The following is a 20,762-nucleotide window of genomic DNA, read 5'->3' as shown; positions in this document are numbered from 1 at the left end:
CATAACCCTAGACAGCTTTTATCTCTTTTTCTTGTACTTCTATTTTTCAATTACTGGACTCTGGTGAGTCCATTATCTGTTACCTGCACTATCTGTTTCATCCTTTGAAATCATATTATTTTCTGAAATCAGAGCTATGTGATACAATGTGATCTAATCTCTCACCATGATTTAGCAAATTTCAGTTATCATCTAATGTTAAGTACCTATTTCCTGACTAGTCACCCTCAGTAAATTAAGTGCACTTGTTTCAATCTAGTTTTGTTACTTTATTGTTACATGTATTTTTGTATGTAACAAAATACATTTGTTACACGTATGTAACAAATATGCATGCATGTACGCACATGTATGTGCACACACGTATGTAACAAAATACATGTGTTACATGTATGTAATAAATATGTATGTATGTAAATACATACATGTATGTAACAACATATATTTTTCCAGGTCAACCAAGCAGCATCTCCCCTATCTGAAGGAGAGCCCAGATAGAATATCAGACCTGTGTGAATCTCATCTTGCACTTTTACCCTCACTCTTGTTTTTCTCCAAAATCTGAGAGTGTCCCAAACTCATAAGGAAAGTCTAGACACAATGAGGATGCATTCAATACAGGATACAACACATTTAATACAGGATGGAGGTAACTAAGACAGCACTCTCCACTGAAGAAGAGGCCCTATAGTCTGTGAGACAAACTCAGGTGATTTTTGTAATCAACAGTATAAATGAACACTGACAAATCAGAAAAGACAGCTAGGGTGCCTGGGTGGCTCAATCATTAAGCATTTGCCTTAGGGTCAGGTCAGGATTCCAGGGTCCTGGAATCAAGCCCCACATTGGGCTCCCTGCTCGGCAGGAAACCTGCTTCTCCCTCTCCTACTTCCTCTGCTTGTGTTCCCTCCCTCACTGTGTCTCTCTCTGTCAAATAAATTAATAAGATTTAAAAAAAAAAAGACACTTAACTTTACTGTCCAGAGACAGCTGTGTTATTGGGAACTATTTTATAAAATGTTTATTTCTGGGGCGCCTGGGTGGCTCAGTGGGTTAAGCCGCTGCCTTCGGCTCAGGTCATGATCTCAGGGTCCTGAGATCGAGGCCCGCATCAGGCTCTCTGCTCAGCGGGGAGCCTGCTTCCTCCTCTCTCTCTGCCTGCCTCTCTGCCTGCTTGTGATCTCTCTGTCAAATAAATAAATAAAATCTTTAAAAAAAATAAAATAAAATAAAATGTTTATTTCTGAAATATTTTATAAAATGTTGAATTTTGTTACTTCACTCTACATCTGAACCAAGGACAATATGAGTTATGTTCATTGTTTCTTCCCTCTTTTCTACCTTCTCTTCTTCTTTCTTCTTCTGTTACTTTTATTTTCTTTATAATAATTTACTCTAAATACATTGATTCTTACTTATTTTATCAGAGTTATGCATGTACACAATTTAGAGCATCAGTTGGCTTTACAAAGTATTTCTGGGATATGCGCATTACTAAAGTAATATGCTAATACTATTATTAAAGTTGAAAACACCTTTAACTTCAGCTATGCTCTCTGTCACTTTACAAGTCAGCCCCTGAGATAATCTTTATTTTGTAATTAATTTACCTGTGCAATTAAAAGGAGATTTTATTATAACCAGTGTTTCTAAGTATTTGGTAATAAGAGTTTTCCTTTGCTATACAGTGTCATATTGCTGACATTTGAATTAAATTGTCTTATAAGAAATTCCACGTTTAAATGTGAATTTAATGTATTTGAAGTTTTTAAGCTAAAAGTGGGACAGATATAAAAGACAATTATTTTGGCCAGAAATGTAAACATGTATTCATTTATCCAAATACTCACTTATGCTTCAATTTGTTATCTACCATGCACCAAGCTTGCTTATAATTGTGGGATGTACAATAATGTGTAACATAAATGAACAACAAAGACAAAACTATCTCTTTTAACTGACATTCTAGTGATACCTGACTACATGCTGTTTGGATCCCATATTTTAATTCAAAGTAGAACACTTTGAGACTTAATTTAGAAACACGCAGAAAAAAATGTTTATTATTAATTCAGCAAAAAACACTAAAATTGTACACATTTATTCATTATTTTATTTCCAGTTGATGATAGTTTATTGTTATGTAATCTGCTTAAAATATTCATATGTATATATATAATTATAGGATGAAAATCAATACAGAATAGATTTTCCTTCGAAATTAAGTTTACATAATGAAACAAAGAAATAGTGAGTGTAGATATCACTCCATTTTTAACAATAAAAATATTTAATTGTTGATATTAACATAATTTTTGGCTTTATGTTGCTGTTACCTAAAAGTTGTGTTAGCCTGGGATTTTCATTTCTTTGAATTTTGGAATAGACCTGCCTAAGCCTTAAGAAAGAAGGACTTTGTTTTAAAAATAATTGAATTAATGATGTCAAAATATTTTTTGAAATTCGAGTTTACTAACTGTATCTTATAAATGTAACGTGTATTTCATATTCAAGTAAGAACAAATGCAGAAATAAATTGTGAAAAATATTGCCTCACATCTAATATGTAGAGAAATTTAATAATGAATATAAGAAATTTAAGAGTCATAGAAGTACATATTAATTGATTCAATATATTTCTTACACTTAATGCTTTATTAAGACAGAAAAAAATGCAAGTTGAAAAATTTTATATTGCTACTTATGTGCTGATACTCAGAAGTCCCTTATTTTAAGTCTAGTAATTATATCTGACTTAATTGGAGGATCAAAACAAGAAGGTGGAGGAGCAGCAGACTGAAATGACATCAGGTTCCAGAAGTTCGGCTAGATAGTTATCAAACCATTCCAAACACTGACCTCACTGGAAGATAGAAGAGAAAAAGAGCACCAATTCATGGAACAGAAAATCAACCACTACATGGAAGGTAGGATATGAGGAAAAGTGAATCCAAAATGATGGGAAGGTAGACTGCAGGGGGAGGGGCTGGCTCCTGGCAAGTGGTAGAGCAGAAAAGCACAAAATCAGAACATTTAGAATTATGTATGCTCCATTGAGGGACACCACTCCAGAGGCTAAGTGGGGATGGAGTCCTTGCGAGGACAGTGTGGTTTCAGGTCCCACAGGGTCACAGAAAGACCAGGGGTGTGATTGTGGCAGAGCTGCCAGGCATCGGAGTGGGTAACCTGACTACAGAGACAGAATCAAGGAGTGAGCTCTCAGATCAGGGTTACCTTAAACCATGATCCAAGACACAAACCTGTGCCTCTTCAAGCAGAGACCCCATAAGTGGCAGATCTGGACAGACAACCTCCTTCTTCCTCCAGGAGGATTGGTGTGGGAGAGCATGGCAGGAAACTTCTGGGTCTGGAGACTCCAAACAAGGCTGTACACTGGAGATAGAAATGCTCAGTCACAGGCCAGGTGAGTTCAGAGTGTGGCTGGAGACCAGGGAGATGGGAGGGATTGACTACTTTTCTCTAAGGGCACACTGAGGAGTGGGCCCTGAGCTCTTGGCTCCTTCATGCCAGAGATTGGGAGGTTACCATTTTCATTCCCCTCCTCCAAAGCTCTACCAAAAGTGTTCAGGGAACAAAAGCGACGGAGACAGTCCCAAGCATATTACTTAGCCTGTCCCCCGGCAAGGGCGGTACAATTCTGTCTTGGAAAAAGACATTTGAGAGTCACAACAACAGGCCCCTCTCCCAGAAGATCAGCAAGAACATCCAGCCAGGACCAGTTCTTGTTCTTTCAACGAGAACTGCAGAAGTCCAGAGAGAGGCAAAAACAATGCATAAAATTCATGGCTTTTCCCCCCATGATCTTTTAGCCTTGCAAAGTTAAATTTTTAAAATTTTTTTCTTATTCTATTTTTATAATTTTCCTCTTTTCTCTTTTAATGGTATTTAGCTAGTTTATCTTAACAATATCTTTTTAAAAAAATCTTTTAAAATCTTCATTGTTATACTAATACTTTATCCCTTCACTGTATTTTATATATATACAAATATATATATATATATATCATTATATATATATATATATAATCATTTTTTCATCATTAAAATTTTGGGATACAATTTCTTCTAATAGATCAAAATATACCCTCAATCTAGCTCATGGCTTTGTTCTAGTCTCCAGCCTGATCATATCCCCTCCTCTTTTTCTTTTTCCATACAACTTACCTTCAATTCCTTTTTTAGAAATTTCTTAAATTTTCATCATTACAGTTATATTCTATGCCTTCATCATGTTTATCCTTATTATATATATATATATATATATATATATATATATATATGTTTTTCTTTCTTTAAAATTTTGGGAGGTAGTTTCTTGTAAGAGACAAGAACACATACAAAACCAAGGGGGTGACTCTGTTCAAATCACCCAGTCTAATATATATATTTTTTAGTTTTTATTTCTTTTTCCCCTTTTCTTCTCCCCCACGTTTTGGATCTCCTATGTTATGGTTAGCATACAATTTTCTGGGGTCTTTGTTTGCCATCTTTTCAGTATTTTATTCTCTCTTTCATATATTCTTATCTGGATAAAATGACAAGGTAGAAAAACTCACCACCAGAAAAAAAAAAAAAAAAAAAAAGAACAAGAGGCAATGCTGAACATCTAGGGACCTAATCAATATGGACATTAGTAAGATGTCAGAACTAGAGTTCAGATGATGATTATCAAGGTGCTAGCTGGGCTAAAAAAGAAGCATGGAAAATATTAGAGAAACCCTTTCTTTAGAAATAAAAGAAGTAAAATCCAACCAAGTTGAAATTAAAAAAAGCTATTAATGAGGTGCAGTAAAAAATGGAGGCTCTTACTTCTAGGATAAATGAGGCAAAGGAGAGATTTAGGGATAGAGAAGACCAAATGATGGAGAATAAAGAAGCTTAGCAAAAGAGAGACAACAACTACTGGAACACAGAGGGAGAATTCAAGAGATAAGTGATACCATAAGAAAAAATAATATTGGAATAATTGGGACCCCAGAGAAGAAGAAAAACAGAGAGGGGCATAAGGTATATTGGAGTGGATTATAGTAGAGAATTTCCCTAATATGGCAAGGGGAACAAGAATTAAAATTCAGGAGGCACAGAGAACCTCCCTCAAAATAAATAAAAACAGGTCCACACCCCATCATCTAATAGTGAAACTTACAAGTCTTAGTGAAAAGAGAAAATCCTGAAAGCAGCTCAGGACAAGAAGTCTATAACATACAATGGTAGAAATATTAGATTAGCAGTAGATTTATCCAGAGAGACCTGGCAGGCCAGAAAGAACTGGCATGATATATTCAGAGCACTAAATGAGAAAACTATGCAGCCAAGAATACTATATCCAGATAGGCTATCATTGAAAATTGAAGGAGAGATAAAAAGCTTCTCGAACAAGCAAAACTTAAAAGAATTTGCAAACACCAAACCAACCCTAGAGGAAATATTGAAAAGGGCCCTCTAAACAAAGAGAGAGCCTAAAAGTAGTAGACCAGAAAGAAACAGAGACAATATAAAATAATAGTTACCTTACAGGCAATACAATGGCACTAAATTCACATCTTTCAATAGTTCCCTGAATGTAAATGGGCTAAATGCCTCAATCAAAAGAAACAGGGTATCAGAATGGATTAAAAAAAAAGAAAGAAAAAAACTGTCTACAAGAAACTCAAATTTAAAGTGAGGGTGTGGGAAACAACTTACCATGCTAATGGACATCAAAAGAAAGCTGGGATGGCAATCCTTATATAAGATCAATTATATTTTAAGCCAAAGACTATAAGAAGAGATGAGGAAGAACACTATATCATACTTAAAGGTCAGTGCAACAAGGATATCTATCAATTTTCAAAATCTATGCCCCTAACATGGTAGCACCCAACTATATAAACCAATTAATAACAAAATCAAAGAAACACATTGAAAATAATACAATAATAGCAGGGGACTTAAACACCACCCTCACTGAAATGATTAGATCATCCATGCAAAAGATAAACGAGGAAATAAAGCCCTAACTGACACACTGGACCAGATGGACATCACAGATATATTCAGAACATTCCATCCCAAAGCAATAGAATACACATTCTTCTCTAGTGCACATAGAGCATTCTCCAGAATAGAGCACATCCTGGGTCAGAAACCCAGTCTCAACTGGTACCAAAAGATGGGATCATTCTCTACGTATATTCAGACCACAATGCTCTAAAGCTAGAACTCAATCACAAGAGGAAAGTTGGAAATAACTCAAATACATGGAGGCTAAAGAGCATCCTACTAAAGAATGAGTGGGTTAACCAGGAAATGAAAGAAGAACTGAAAAAATTCATGGAAACAAAGGATAATGAAGATACAACTGTTCAAAATCTGTGGGACACAGCAAAGGCAGTCCTGAGAGGAAAGTATATAGTGATATAAGTCTTTCTCTAGAAACAAGAAAGATCTCAAGTACACAACCTAACCCTACACCTAAAGGAGCTGGAGAAAGAATAGCAAGAAAACCTAAACCCAGCAGAAGAGAGATCCTAATATCAGAAGAGAAATTAATGAAATAGAAACCAAAAGAACAGTAAAACAAATCAACAAAACTAGAAGCTGGTTCTTTGAAAGAATTAATAAGATTGATAAACCCCTGGCCAGACTTATCAAAAAGAAAGAGAAAGGACCCAATAAATAAAATCAGGAATGAAAGAGGAGAGATCACAACTAACACCAATGACATATAAACAGTTATAATAACATAAGATGAGCAACTATACACCAGCAAATTAGACAAGCTGGAAGAAATGGATGCATTCCTAAAGACATATAAACTACCAAAACTGAACCAGGAAGAAAAAGAAAACCTGAACAGGCCCATAACCAGTAAGGATATTGAAATAGTCATCAAAAATCTCCCAAAAAACAAGAGCCCGGGTCCAGAGGGCTTCCCAGAGGAATTCTACCAAACATTTAAAGAGGAATTAATACCTATTCTCCTGAAACGGTTCCAAAAAATTGAAATATAAGGAAAACTTCCAATCGCATTTTTTGAGGCCAGCATTACCTTGTTCCCCAAACCAGACAAAGACCACAGCAAAAAGGAGAACTACAGACCAATATCCTTGATGAACACAGATGTGAAAATTCTCACCAAAATAGTAGCCACTATATAGGATCCAACAATACATTAAAAGGATTATTCACCACGATCAATTGGGATTTATTCCTGGGCTGCAAGATTGGTTCAACATCCACAAATCAATCGATGTGATATCATACATTAATAAAATAAAGAACAAGGACCATAGGATACTCTCAATAGATGCTGAAAAAGCATTTGACAAAGTACAGCATCCCTTCCTGATCAAAACTCTTCATGGTGTAGAGATAGAGGACACATACCTCAATATCATAGAAGCCATCTATGAAAAACCCACAGCAAATATCATTCTCAAAGGAGAAAAACTGAGAGCTCTTCCCCTAAGGTCAGGAACATGGCAGGGATGTACACCATCACCACAGCTATTCAATATAGTACTAGAAGTCCTAGCCTCAGCAATCAGACAACCAAAAAATAAAGACATCTGACTCAGCAAAGAAGACAAACTCTCACTCTTTGCAGATGATATGATACTTTATGTGGAAAACCCAAAAGACTCCACTCCAAATCTGCTAGAACCCATACAGGAGTACAGTAAAGTGTCAGGATATAAAATCAATGCACAGAAATCAGTTGCATTTCTATACACAAACAAAAAGAAGAAAGAGAAATTAAGGAGTCAATCCCATTTACAATTGCACCTAAAACCATAAGATACTTAGGAATAAACCTAACCAAAGAGACAAAGAATCTGTACCCAGATATCTATAAAGTGCTCATGAAAGAAATTGAGGAAGACACAAAGAAATGGAAAAATATTCCATGCTCAGGGATTGGACAAACAAACATTGTGAAAATGTCTATGCTACCTAGACCAATCTACACATTTAATGTAATCCCTATCAAACTACCTTCAATTTTTTTCACATAAATGGAACAAATAATCCTAAAATTTATATGGAGCCAGAAAAGACCTTGCATAGCCAGAGGAATGTTGGAAAAGAAAGCCAAAGCTGGTGGCATCACAACTCCAACTTCAAGCTCTATTACAAAGTTGTCATCATCAAGACAGTATGGTGCTTGCACAAAAGCAGACACATAAATCAATGAAATAAAACAGAAAGCCCAGAAATAGACCCTCAACTCTATGGTCAACTAATCTTTGACAAAGCTGGAAAGCATGTCCAATGGGGGAAAAGAAAAAAGAGTCTCTTCAAGAAATGGTGTTGGGAAAATTGGACAGCCACATGCAGAAGAATGAATCTAGACCATTTCCTTACACTATACACAAAAATAGACTCCAAATGGATGAAAGACCTCAATGTGAGAAAGGAATCCATCAAAATCTTTGAGGAGAACCTCTTCAACCTCAGCCACAGCAACTTCTTCCTAGAAACATCACAAAGGCAAGGGAAGCAAGGGCAAAAATGAACTATTGGGACTTCATCAGGATCAGAAGCTTCTATATAGCAAAAGAAACAGTCAACAAAGCCAAAATACAACTGACAGAATGGGAGAAGATTTTCACAAATGCCATAATCAGATAAGGGGCTAATATACAAAGTCTATAAAGAACTTATCAAACTCAGCACTCAAAGAACAAGGAAGCCAATCAAGAAATGGGCAGAGGACATGAACAGACATTTCTGCAAAGAAGACATCCAGATTGCCAAAAGACACATGAAAAGTACTCAACATCACTTGCCATCAGGGAAATACAAATCAAAACCACAATGAGATACCACCTCACACCAGTCAGAATGGCTAAAATTAAGTCAGGAAATGACAAATGTTGGTGAGGATGAGGAGAAAGGGGAACCCTCCTACACTCTTGGTGGGAATGCAAGGTGGTGTACAGTCTGGGAAACAACATGGAGGTTCCTCAAAAAGTTGAAAATAGAGCTATCCTATGACTCAGCATTCACACTACTGGTATTTATCTTAAAAGATACAAATGTAGTGATCCAAAGGGAATGTGCACCCCAATGTTTATAGCAGCAATGTCCACAATAGCCACACTGGAAAGAACCTGGATGCCCATCAACAGATGAATGGATAGATGATGTGATATATATATGTATATATAATGGAATGCTATGCAGCCATCCAAAGAAAGAAAATCTTGCCATTTGCAATGACATGGATGGACTAGAGGGTATTATGCTGAGCAAAATAAGTCAGAGAAGTATAATTATCAGAGAAATATAATTATCATATGGTCTCTCTGATATGAGGAATTTGAGAGACAGTGCAGGGGAGTTATGGGTGTTGGGAAGAGAAAAAATGAATCAAGATGGGATTGGGAAGGAAACAAACCACAAGAAACTCTTAATCTCACAAATCAAACTGAGGGTTGCTGAGGGGAGCCGGGGTATGGAGAGGGTGGTTGGAATATGGACATTGGGGAGGGTATGTGATGTGCTGTGAAATATGTCAGTCTGACAATTCACAGACTTGTACCCCTGGACCAAATAATACATTATATATGAATAATAATAATATTAAAAATTTTTTAAAAATCTGACTTAGATAAATTTTGTCAATCATCTTTTCCTTTTTTAAACTTTTTAAGACTTTGCTTTTTAAGAGCACCTTTAGATTTACAGTAAAATTGAAAAACAAGTGCCATATTCCCCCTGTCCTGCATACATACAGCCTCTCCACTATCAATTTCTGTACCATAACATAACTGGTTAGAACTGAGGAACATACACTGACACGTTATCACTCAAAGTCTGTACTTTACATTATGATTCACTTTTGATGGCACTCTACATCCTATGGAAGAGTGAATGTGTACATGTCTATGTAGAATGACATGTATCCAGCATTACAATATAATATGGAATAGCCTCACTATCTTATAAATCCTTTGTGCTTTGTTTATACATACTTCCCTACCTCTTAAGCCTTGGCAACCACTGATATTTTTACTGTGTCCATAGTTTTACCTTTTCCAGAATGTCATACAATTGGAAACATACAGTATGTAGTCTTTTCAGACTTGCTTCTTCACATAATGTTAACATTTTAAGTTCTTTCAGGTCTTTTCATGGCTCAGTAGCTCATTTCTTTTTAGTCCTGAATAATATTCCGTCTGAGTGTACCACAGTTTATGTATCCATTCACCTACTAAAGGACATCCTTGGGTTGTTCCTAAGTTTTGGCAATTATGAAGTTTCTATAAACATGTATGTACAAGTTTTTGTATGAATATAATATTTCAACTCATTGAGCAAATACCGAGTGTGATTGCTGCTGGATCATATGAAAAGATAATGTTTGATTTTGAAACTACTAGATTGTCTTCCAAAGTGATTGTACTTCTTTAATTCCCACCAGCATTGAATGACAGAGAATTCCCGTTTCTTCTTATCCTTACCAGTATTTGGCGTTATCAGTGTTTTTTTTTTAAAGTTTTAATACACTTTAATAGCAATTTAATCTGTAAAGCAAAGTGTTTAGAAAATTCTAAAATTTTATTTTCTGTGTTTTATTACCACATTTTCATGAACTCTAATATTCAAATACTTCTCTCAATTTGAAGTAATGTAAACTCTTTGAAAAGAAATTGTAACATAGAAAAACGAAAGGAGAAAACAAAAATTATCTAAAAATTCATCATATTTATTTTGCTACATTTTATTTATTTTTTTTTAATTTTTTATTTTTTATAAACATATATTTTTATCCCCAGGGGTACAGGTCTGTGAATTACCAGGTTTACACACTTCACAGCACTCACCAAAGCACATACCCTCCCCAATGTCCATAATCCCACCCCGTTCTCCCCCCAGCAACCCTCAGTTTGTTTTGTGAGATTAAGAGTCACTTATGGTTTGTCTCCATCCCATCCCATCTTGTTTCATTGATTCTTCTCCTACCCACTTAAGCCCCCATGTTGCATCACCACTTCCTCATATCAGGAAGATCATATGATAGTTGTCTTTCTCTGCTTGACTTATTTCGCTAAGCATGATACGCTCTAGTTCCATCCATGTTGTCGCAAATGGCAAGATTTCATTTCTTTTGATGGCTGCATAGTATTCCATTGTGTATATATACCACATCTTCTTGATCCATTCATCTGTTGATGGACATCTAGGTTCTTTCCATAGTTTGGCTATTGTGGACATTGCTGCTATAAACATTCGGGTGCACGTGCCCCTTTGGATCACCACGTTTGTATCTTTAGGGTAAATACCCAATAGTGCAATTGCTGGGTCATAGGGCAGTTCTATTTTCAACATTTTGAGGAACCTCCATGCTGTTTTCCAGAGTGGCTGCACCAGCTTGCATTCCCACCAACAGTGTAGGAGGGTTCCCCTTTCTCCGCATCCTCGCCAGCATCTGTCTATTCAGAATATTTCATCCCAAAGCAACAGAATACACATTCTTCTCTAGTGCACATGGAACATTCTCCAGAATAGATCACATCCTCGGTCCTAAATCAGGACTCAACCGGTATCAAAAGATTGGGATCATTCCCTGCATATTTTCAGACCACAATGCTCTAAAGCTAGAACTCAACCACAAAAGGAAGTTTGGAAAGAACCCAAATACATGGAGACTAAACAGTATCCTTCTAAAGAATGAATGGGTCAACCGGGAAATTAAAGAAGAATTGAAAAAAATCATGGAAACAAATGATAATGAAAATACAACGGTTCAAAATCTGTGGGACACAACAAAGGCAGTCCTGAGAGGAAAATATATAGCGGTACAAGCCTTTCTCAAGAAACAAGAAAGGTCTCAGGTACACAACCTAACCCTACACCTAAAGGAGCTGGAGAAAGAACAAGAAAGAAACCCTAAGCCCAGCAGGAGAAGAGAAATCATAAAGATCAGAGCAGAAATCAATGAAATAGAAACCAAAAAAACAATAGAACAAATCAACGAAACTAGGAGCTTGTTCTTTGAAAGAATTAATAAAATTGATAAACCCCTGGCCCGACTTATCAAAAAGAAAAAAGAAAGGACCCAAATAAATAAAATCATGAATAAAAGAGGAGAGATCACAACTAACACCAAAGAAATACAAACTATTATAAGAACATACTATGAGCAACTCTACGGCAATAAATTTGACAATCTGGAAGAAATGGATGCATTCCTAGAAACATATAAACTACCACAACTGAACCAGGAAGAAATAGAAAGTCTGAACAGACCCATAACCAGTAAGGAGATTGAAACAGTCATTAAAAATCTCCAAACAAACAAAAGCCCAGGGCCAGACGGCTTTCCGGGGGAATTCTACCAAACATTTAAAGAAGAACTAATTCCTATTCTCCTGAAACTGTTCCAAAAAATAGAAATGGAAGGAAAACTTCCAAACTCATTTTATGAGACCAGCATCACCTTGATCCCAAAACCAGACAAGGTTCCCACCAAAAAAGAGAGCTATAGACCAATATCCTTGATGAACACAGATGCGAAAATACTCAACAAAATACTAGCCAATAGGATTCAACAGTACATTAAAAAGATTATTCACCACGACCAAGTGGGATTTATTCCAGGGCTGCAAGGTTGGTTCAACATCCGCAAATCAGTCAATGTGATACAACACATCAATAAAAGAAAGAACAAGAACCATATGATTCTCTCAATAGATGCTGAAAAAGCATTTGACAAAGTACAGCATCCCTTCCTGATCAAAACTCTTCAAAGTGTAGGGATAGAGGGCACATACCTCAATATCATCAAAGCCATCTATGAAAAACCCACCGCAACTATCATTCTCAATGGAGAAAAACTGAAAGCTTTTCCGCTAAGGTCAGGAACACGGCAGGGATGTCCATTATCACCACTGCTATTCAACTTAGTACTAGAGGTCCTAGCCCCAGCAATCAGACAACAAAAGGAAATTAAAGGCATCCAAATCGGCAAAGAAGAAGTCAAATTATCACTCTTCACAGATGATATGATACTATATGTGGAAAACCCAAAAGACTCCACTCCAAAACTGCTAGAACTTATACAGGAATTCAGTAAAGTGTCAGGATATAAAATCAATGCACAGAAATCAGTTGCATTTCTCTACACCAACAGCAAGACAGAAGAAAGAGATATTAAGGAGTCAATCCCATTTACAATTGCATCCAAAACCATAAGATACCTAGGAATAAACCTAACCAAAGAGACACAGAATCTATACTCAGAAAACTATAAAGTACTCATGAAAGAAATTGAGGAAGACACAAAAAAATGGAAAAATGGTCCATGCTCCTGGATTGGAAGAATAAATATTGTGAAAATGTCTATGCTACCTAAAGCAATCTACACATTTAATGCAATTCCTATCAAAGTACCATCCATCTTTTTCAAAGAAATGGAACAAATAATTCTAAAATTTATATGGAACCAGAAAAGACCTCGAATATCCAAAGGGATATTGAAAAAGAAAGCCAACGTTGGTGGCATCACAATTCCGGACTTCAAGCTCTATTACAAAGCTGTCATCATCAAGACAGCATGGTACTGGCACAAAAACAGACACATAGATCAATGGAACAGAATAGAGAGCCCAGAAATATTTTGCTACATTTTATTCCAATATTTTCCTCACGCATCTTTTGGAATCGTTTTATATTTTCTTCTTTTTGTCACTTATTCTTTCTCTCAAGAACGTGTTACTATCAATCTGTCTTATCACTCTGAGAGTTTGTAATGCCAGTGTCATACAGTATCAGTAATGTCACTATTATACTCAGAATATTTGAACTATGATACTATAGTTATATGTATTATGTATTATTTATTTAAGCATTGTAAAAGAATCATGTGTAGATCTTTTTATGTGTTTCTATTTCCTCAGAATATCTTCTTATAAGTGGAATGTGGGATCATTTTTTTTTTTTTTAATTCTAAGAGGTGTGTAGTGGGCACTCCTTTTTGTTTTAATTTCCATTTTTCCTAATGAACATGTTTTCAAATGCTTATTTCCCATCTATATATCTTTGATATATATCTTCTTTTTCAAATTTTTTTTCACATCTTTTGCCCATTTGTAATTGGGTTTTAGATTGTCCATTTTCTTACTTTTGAATCTTGAGAATTTTTTTTTTTTGGTATGTTTTGGATTACAGTCCTTTATTAGATATGTCTTTTGCAAATATTTTCCCCCAGTCTGTGGCTTGTCTGGTTCTCTTGACAGTATCTTTTCACAAAGACACTATCTTTCACAGACAGAAGTTTTAAATTTTAATGAAGTCCAGTTTATCAATTTTTTTCCATGGGTTTTGCCATTACTATTTTATCTAAAGAGTCATTGCCATGTCCAAAGTCATTTAAATTTTTTTCTGTGTTATCTTCTAGTAATTTTATAGTGTTGTGTTTTGCATTTACATCTGATTCATTTAAATTTAATACTCATAAGAGTTATAAAGATTGTATCTAGATTCATTATTTTGCATGAATGTCCAGTTGCTTCAACATTATTTGTTGAAAAGTTTATCTTTTCATAATTGCAACTGCTTTTGCTCCTTTGTCAAAGATCAGTTGACGATGTTTATGTGAAACTATATAAATCATTCTTAACATCTGGTTTGTAACACTTCCTATATTTTCTTGTAAACATTATTCACATTCACACTACTATTACATTGTCTGTAAAAAATACACATTTTTTCTTCTTCATATTAGCTTTCCTATTTCAACTGACATTCACATGTTTTCTACTAATAGTCTTATATGAATTATTAGAGTTATTGGTTCAAGCATGCTGTTTCTGTATATTCATAACATTATATAATATCTTGTGACAGCTTAGGCATTTATCAGAAAATGAAGAAAGCTTAAATACTACTAGTTACCTATTCATTTATTCCATTTTCTGAATGACTCTGATTTTAGCAAACATGTTAAGGCTTTACCAAGTTTCAAAGACAAGCACATTAATAAATGTCAGTAAATTTTAGTTTGTGATGATTAAAACAAAAAGTTAATATTTTCATTTTGAACAGGTTTCTAGATAAATAATGATTCACTAGATATCATTTGTTGTTTATTAGGGATATTCAGTTAGGGATAATTTAATAGCACTTTTGGAAGGCATTTTATATGGAAATCACTTATTTTCACAAAATAGACTCCAATAATGTTGACTTCCATTTATATTTACTGGTAAAAGTGCTTATTTTTTAAAATAATTTTCAAATATCCTATTAAAAATCTGAATAACAAAGATATGGTGTTTATATTCCATAAATATTAGTACTTCCATTTCCAAGATTCTACAAAGTGTTTGTTTTGATTTATACTAAAATATAATAATCTAGTTTGAAGAGAAAAAAGTGAAATAATATATCTGATTATGTTTCAATCATTTTCTAAGGTTAGAGAACACAGAATCAACAGGGACTACCCAATGTTCAATGAATCATTAATGGTTGCTTTTTAACATGAAATTTAGCATATGTGTTTTATAAATGAAGAAATTTATTTGTTATGATGTTAAATTAAATCTACTGGGAATGAAAGGGCTGCCACAAACAATTCTGTAATTCTCACCAGCCTCCCCCATGGTCCTGGTAGGACTTTTAGCAGCTACCTGAAGCTCTCCAAAGGAAAACAAAGAGGGGGCTATAGGCTAGGGAAGTTGGTTGAGACGGGGCTACTATGACTTCTCTCCCTGAAAAACCAGAAGAGGAACTGAAGAAAGAAAGTTCTTTCTCCACATAAATGGACATATTGCATGCAAACTTGAGAGCTGTTAGTCATAATATTTTCCAAAATATTATGGGTGGGAGAAACAGAATGCTCAAATCTGCAGTGGTTTGAAAATAAATAAATAAGAAACAAAGGGCAAACGATGAAGATCTGATTTTCATTTCATTGATCTGAAAAATAAAAAATGCTTTTAATACATAAATTTATGTACTAATCCCAACATTTCTGATTCCTAATAACCAAGGACTGATTTTGGTATGTATCTTGCATTTGTATTTACTGATTCTCTAACATACCTTTTTCTTTTTTCTTCTAAGACAGGAAGGGAAACCTTTCTCTATATCTTTTCATTCTCTTCACTTATTTGAGTGTATAGAAATTTTCATTGCAGAAAATGAATATCTGCTCAAACTAGCTTAAGAAAAATATTAATTCTAATAAAAATACAATTTGCTTCAAAAACCAAAAGCAAACAGTGACATTCAGAAGGCTTTTTATCCCTCTGACCTCTCTTTCTCTGCTTTATTCTTTGCTTTATATGAAGACTTGAAACTGGAAGCATGATTTTTTCCCTCCCCCTTTTTATATTTGGAAGAATAAGGATATCAATAGTCCCTAGTTTGGGATATTACATGTCCATCTATCTGGGCAGATGCTATCCTTTCTTGTTCTCTTCTAATTTCCCCGGATAGGGCATTATATTGATTCATGCCTAGGCCAATCATAAAAGAACAGGTAAGAAGGCATTTGCTGTATAAAATTAGCAACAGGGACACCTGGGTGGTTCAGTGGATTAAGCTGCTGCCTTTGGCTCAGGTCATGATCTCAGTGTCCTGGGATCGAGCCCCACATTGTCTTTCTGCTCAGCAGGGAGCCTGCTTCCCCCTCTGTCTCTGCCTGCCTCTCTGCCTACTTGTGATCTCTCTCTCTGTCAAATAAAATAAGTAAAATCTTTAAAATAAATAAATAAAATAAAATTAGCAACAGAAAATTCCTACTAAAGAAACCATGTGTTTAGATGTGAGGTAAGGATAGCAATGTTTTAAAAATTACTATTAACTTGGAAGCCAGTTATGTGGCTCTCTAGTAGACCTACTGTTATTTGTATTATGAGGTAAAGTATCTATCCACACAAAATGTTCATCTTCCTTCCCTTACCCTTGAGAGATGTTGCTAATTTGCCATGGTGTCTTTTATCATGAAATCCGATGCCAGCCATTAAATTCTGCATGAGATAGGGCTGCAGGAACCTACTCCAAATCAATTGTAGTGCAAAGTAAATCCAGATTCCCCTCTCTTGCCTTTCACTTTCTTATGATACTTTTTCCATCCATTCTATCAATATCATACAAAGGATACAATATTTTGTAACACAATGATTATGGTTCCTTTGCATTAATCTGAGGAGTTTTGAAGAAATGCAAAGATGAAAGAAATATATACATATTTTATATTATTATATATTACATCAGCTTAAAGAATATTAATATTGTTTGCCAGAATTTTATTTTCTAAATTTTCAAAAATTTCTAAGAACAAAATATCTTAAACCTCAGACCTGGAATTTATTCATTAATATCACTAAATTCTCAGAAATGTTGATCATATATAAACTTACATTTTGATTTTTCCATTTGATTTTTAAAAACTTTTATTTAAATTTAATTTAGTTAACATATAGTGTATTATTAGTTTCAGGGGTAGAATTTAGTGATTCACCAGTTGTGTATAACAGCCAGTGCTCATTACATCAAGTGTCCTCCTTAATGTCCATCACCCAATTACCCCAATCCCCCAACCCACCTACCCTCCAGCCACCCTCAGTTTGTTCCGTATATTCCCTATAGTTCAGAGTCTCTTATGGTTTGCCTCCCTCTGATTTTATCCCATTTTACCATTCCTTCTCTTTCCCTATGTTCATCTAGTTTGTTTCTTAAATTCCACATACGAATAAAATCGTATGGTATTTGTCTTTCTCTGTCTGATTTATTTCTCTTAGTGTAATGCTTTTCAGTTCTATCAACATAATTGAAAATGACAAGATTTCATTCTTTTTGGTGGCTGAGTAACTACATCATATATATATATATATATCTTTATATATATATATCATATATATATATTTTTATATATATAATAAAGATGTGATATATATGTATCACATCTTTATTATCTTTATATATAGATGTATACATATATGTATCAATACATCTATATATATATAAAATATATATATATGTATCACATCTTTATTATCCATTTATCAATTCATCTGTTGATGGACATCTGAGCTACTTCCATATTTTGGCTGCTGTAGACATTGCTGCTATTAATATTGGGGTGCAGGTGTAACTTCAGATCACTATGTATCATTTGGATAAATACCTAGTAATGCAATTGCTGGGTCATAGGGTAGTTCTATTTTTAACTTTTGAAAAAACTTCATACTGTTTTCCAGAGTGGCTCCACCAGTTTGCATCCCCCCCCCAATAGTGTAAGAGTGCTCCCCTGTCTCTGCATCCTTATCAACATCTGTTGTTTCCTGAGATGTTAATTTTAGCCATTCTGATAGGTGTAAGGTGGTATCTCATTGTGGTTTTGATTTCTGATTCAGAGTGATGTTGAGCATTATTTTATGTGTGCATTAGCCATTTGTATGTCCTATTTGGAAAAGTGTCTGTTCATGTCTTCTGCCCATTTCTTGACTGGAATTTTCAATCTTTAGGTGTTGAGTTTGCGAAGTTCCTTATAGATTTTTGATACTATCCCTTTATCTGATGTCATTTGTGAATGTCTTTTCCCATTTTGTATGTTGCCTTTTAGTTTTGTTGATTGTTATTGTGCAAAAGCTTTTTATCCTGGGGAAGTCCCAATGGTTCAATTTTGCTTTTGTTTCCTGTGTGTCTGGAAACGTGTCTGGCAGAAGTTGCCATGGATAAGGTAAAAAATGTTCCTGCCTCGGTTCTCCTCTTGGGTTGTGATGGATTCCTGTCTCGCTTTTAGGTCTTTCATCTATTTTGAATCTATTTTTGTCTATGGTGTAAGAAAGTGGTCCATTTTCATTCTTCTGCATGTGGCTGTTCAATTTTCCCAACACCATTTGTTGAGGAGACTGATTTTCATGCTCAGTGGAGTTTTCCAAAGTCAACTGTATATAAAATCTTTTAGTTAAGGTAACTAAAAAAATCAAAACAAAGCAACATAATTTTAATTGTAACATATAATATAGATTTAAATAATACAATAATATTTCATTTTATTAAATTAATCATCACAAGAAATTAGTATATGGGGGGTGTAACAACTGCTTTCTGTTTCCAATGAAATCAATGAAATTATGTTATTATTTTAAAATATGCTTCTTTTGTTCTTTAATTTTAAAGGGTAATTCAGTGATCACTTTTGCTTATTTATATTCTAGGTCAGACTACTTCTTAAAATTGGACCAAATACATTTTTGTACTGTTTGTGTATATACTGAGATTTGGAAAGGGAAAAGTAGAAAGAGCTCTCCGGCTTTTTTTTTTTTTTAAGATTTTATTTATTTATTTGATAGAGAGAGACACAGCGGGAGTGGGAACACAAGCAGGGGGGAAGTGGGAGAGGAAGAGGGAAGGGAGAGGGATAAGCAGACTTCTGGCTGAGCAGGAAGCCTGATGTGAGGCTCAGTCGCAGGACCTTGGAATCATGACCTGAGCCAAAAGCAGCCACTTACACTACTGAATTACCCAGGTGCCCTAACACTCTAGCTTTTTTCCCCCAACTTCTTTACCCCACCTTTATCTCCTGCTCCTGTTCTTCCTTTATCCCCTTCCTTCCTTCCTTCCTCCCTTCCCTCTTTTTTCCTTTCTCTCTCCCTTTTTCCTTCTCATTCCCTTTCTTCCTTTTTTAAAATTTGTTCCTTTATTAGTTCTGTTTGTCTGTCTTTCTCTTTTTCTGTCTTTCTGCCTCTATTCTACTTGTAATTATTATGCATAGTCATCACAAAATAACCTCTTCTCTAATCATCTCTTAATGTGGCTCCTGCAGTCATCTTTTCTGCTCACAGAAAGGTCAGAGAGGGGCATTGGGCTACTGCAGTTCAAGAGAGCAAGAGAGTGGTTCTTTTTAAATCATAATTTCTACATGTTTTCACTATGGAAATGAATAAAATAGAGACATTAATACTAGAAAACAAATTATATTGGATAGAGAAGTATTAAGTATTATATGCTATAAGTGATTTTGAAATAGCAAAACAGAAAAAATAAAGATTGTACAGCAATTCAGTGTATTACTTTGAATAGTCTTAAATTCTGAAAGTCACAGTGCTATGGAATTAAGTAGATTCTTCAAGAAATTCTGGATAATTGTGAGAATAATAATAAGAAAATCCCTTTATTGCATCTAAAATTGCAAGTAAACGTTACCTGAATTTTTATATTAGAGTTTAGATATTGCAGTTAAAAGTTTCTAGCAAAAAAGTTATCTTTTTAACATTTCTTCAAGAAAATATTTTTATCATATCAGACTAAATATTTCTAGCCACCAAAAGATTTTGCCTATTGTAACAACTGTTTGGATAATGTAATATTTTTAGGAATATATGTGAAAACTAATAGGTATTGCCAATTTATGCTTTGTCAAATTTAATTTTTATGTAATTTGCCTCTCATACTCAAGAGCAAAATTGTTCCAAAGGTATTTTGAATATTTTCTTTTTTATTTCATTTTTCTATTAATCTATTTTATGTTTCCCATGCTGTGTTTTCGTTGTATGAGGCTTATACTTCTTAATTCCAGAGCTTTTTCTGCATCAGAAAATAAAGTTGCATTGCATTCCATGTTCTTTTACTCATATTTCTGCATTAGCAGGTTTCTAAAAATTAACCTTGCTCAAGCTGTGGTTTTCTGCTGACACATAATGGAACTGCCACAGAAGCAGAGCTAGATTAAAAAGAAATCTGCTTCTCTATGTACTAATAGCATTTCCTACAGGCTTTTCCATAAAGACAGTTCCAGA

Source organism: Mustela putorius, unplaced genomic scaffold (assembly GCF_011764305.1).
Source record: "Mustela putorius furo isolate JIRA1106 unplaced genomic scaffold, ASM1176430v1.1 tig00003898_pilon_pilon_pilon, whole genome shotgun sequence".
NCBI lineage: Eukaryota > Metazoa > Chordata > Mammalia > Carnivora > Mustelidae > Mustela > Mustela putorius.
This window is presented reverse-complemented; position numbering follows the sequence as displayed.